The 2,787-nt window shown below is 39.4% G+C and overlaps 1 non-coding gene across 1 annotated transcript; it reads left to right on the forward strand.

Annotated features, from left to right (window-relative positions):
* The first annotated feature begins 2,451 nt into the window (after positions 1-2,451).
* LOC112704416 (small nucleolar RNA R71) lies at positions 2,452-2,559 on the forward strand. The gene has a single exon (XR_003155042.1). It is a non-coding gene; the product is annotated as a small nucleolar RNA R71 (small nucleolar RNA).
* The last annotated feature ends 228 nt before the right edge of the window (positions 2,560-2,787 follow it).

Raw genomic sequence — 2,787 nt, forward strand, 5'->3', positions numbered from 1 at the left:
AGTTATCGAACTTATCATGATTGATAATTGTTATTCTTGCTGATTAATTTAGATTCCTATAACTCTAGTCTTTCCTTAAGGAGTTGACTAGGACTTTAGGTGTTAAATTAATTTGTCCATTTAACTAACCTTCATGGTTAGAGGTTGACTTAGTGGGAGCAAAAATATAATTCTCAGCACCATTGATAAGGATAACTAGGATAGGACTTCCAGTTTTCATACCTTACCAAGAGTTTTATTAGTTGTTAATTTATTAATTCCCTACAATCTATTTCTCGTGTTCAAAACCTTTTCAAAACCCAAAAACACTGTTTTCCATAATGGTGCACGAAATTGCAATCACACTTTGCAATCCCGCACAACTAACCAGCAAGTGCACTGGGTCGTCCAAGTAATACCTTACGTGAGTAAAGGTCGATCCCACGGAGATTGTCGGCTTGAAGCAAGCTATGGTTATCTTGTAAATCTTAGTCAGGATATCAATAATTATCAGGATTGATTGTGAAAAGTAAAAGAACATGAAATAAGTACTTGTTTTGCAGTAATGGAGAACAGGTTGAGGTTTTGGAGATGCTCCATCTTCTGAATATCTGCTTTCCTACTGTCTTCTTCTTCAAGCACGCAAGGCTCCTTCCATGGCAAGCTGTATGCAAGGGTTTCACCGTTGTCAGTGGCTACCTCCCATCCTCTCAGTGGAAATGTTCAACGCACCCTGTCACGGCACGGCTATCTATCTGTCGGTTCTCAATCAGGCCGGAATAGAATCCAGTGATTCTTTTGCGTCTGTCACTAACGCCCCGCCCTCAGGAGTTTGAAGCTCGTCACAGTCATTCAATCATTGAATCCTACTCAGAATACCACAGACAAGGTTTAGACCTTACGGATTCTCTTGAATGCCGCCATCAGTTCTAGCTTATACCACGAAGATTCTGATTAAGGAATCCAAGAGATATCTACTCAATCTAAGGTAGAACGGAGGTGGTTGTCAAGCACACGTTCATAGTTGAGAATGATGATGAGTGTCACGGATCATCACATTCATCCGGTTTAAGAACAAGTGATATCTTAGAGTGGAAGCAAGCATGATTGAATGAAAAACAGTAGTAATTGCATTAATCCATCAAGACACAGCAGAGCTCCTCACCCCCAACCATGGGGTTTAGAGACTCATGCCGTAAGAAGTACACAAAGAAACGTGTAAAGTGTCTGAGGTACAGATACAATGTCAAAAGATCCTATTAATAGTGAACTAGTAACCTAGGGTATACATAAATGATTAAATGGCGTAAAAATCCACTTTCGGGTCCACTTAGTGTGTGCTTGGGCTGAGCATTGAAGCTTTTATGTGTAGAGACTTTTTCTGGAGTTAAACGCCAGCTTTCATGCCAGTTTGGGCGTTTAACTCCAAGTTTTATGCCAGTTCCAGCGTTAAACGCTGGAAATTCTGAGGCTGATTTGCCACGCCGGTTTGGGCCATCAAATCTCGGGCAAAGTATGGACTATTATACATTGCTGGAAAGCCCAGGATGTCTACTTTCCAACTCCGTTAAGAACGCGCCAATTGGGCTTCTGTAGCTCCATAAAATCCACTTCGAGTGCAGAGAGGTTAGAATCCAACAGCATCTGCAGTCCTTTTCAGTCTCTGAATCAGATTTTTGCTCAGGGCCCTCAATTTCAGCCAGAAAATACCTGAAATCACAGAAAAACACACAAACTCATAGTAAATTCCAGAAAAGTGAATTTTAACTAAAAACTAATAAAAATATACTAAAAACTAACTAGATCATACTAAAAACATACTAAAAATAATGCCAAAAAGCGTATAAATTATCCGCTCATCACATAACCAATAGTAAAACACACTTCCCTGCAATTTCTTGAGAAGACAACCCGAGGTTTGAATACTTCGGTTTATAAATTTTATTGGGTTTGTTACTTGTGACAACCAAACGTTTGTACGAAAGGATTTTCTGTTGGTTTAGAAGCGATACTTACATTGCGATTATATATTTTTGTATTTCTTTACCGACAGAAAATCTGATTCGTCAGTGTTTCCATAGGATTCTCCCATGTAATTCACCTCTTCTATTGCAAGATTCTCAGGGTCATAAGCTTCTCCTTCAGATGAGGCTTCTTTAGCACTGCCAGATGCAGCTTGCAATCCAGTCAGATTCTGAGAAATCATATTGACTTGCTAAGTCAATATTTTGTTCTAAGCTAATATGGTATTCAGAGTATCAATCTCAAGAACTCCTTTCTTCTGAGTCATCCCATTATTCAGAGGATTTCTTTTAGAAGTGTACATGAACTGGTTATTTGCAACCATCTCAATGAGTTCCTAGGCTTTTGCAGGGTTTTCAGATGAAGAGATCCACCAGTAGAATGGTCCAATGACATCTTGGACAATTTAGACAGACCATCATAGAATATACATATGATGCTCCATTCTGGAAGCATGTCAGAAGGACACCTTTTGATTAATTTCTTGTATCTTTCCCAAGCTTCATAGAGGGATTCACCTTCCTTCTATTTGAAGGTTTGGACTTCCACTCTAAGCTTACTCGTCTTTTGAGGTGGAAAGAATTTGGTCAAGAAACATTGACCAACTTGTTCCAAGAGTTCAGGCTTTCTCTAGGTTGTGAATCCAACCATGTTCTAGCTCTGTCTCTTATAGCAAAAGGGAAAAGCATAAGTCTGTAGACCTCAGGATCAACCCCATTGGTCTTAACAGTATCACAGATTTGCAAGAATTCAGCTAAGAACTGATGAGGATCTTTCGATGGAAGT

This window comes from Arachis hypogaea, chromosome 7 (assembly GCF_003086295.3).
Source record: "Arachis hypogaea cultivar Tifrunner chromosome 7, arahy.Tifrunner.gnm2.J5K5, whole genome shotgun sequence".
Lineage (NCBI taxonomy): Eukaryota > Viridiplantae > Streptophyta > Magnoliopsida > Fabales > Fabaceae > Arachis > Arachis hypogaea.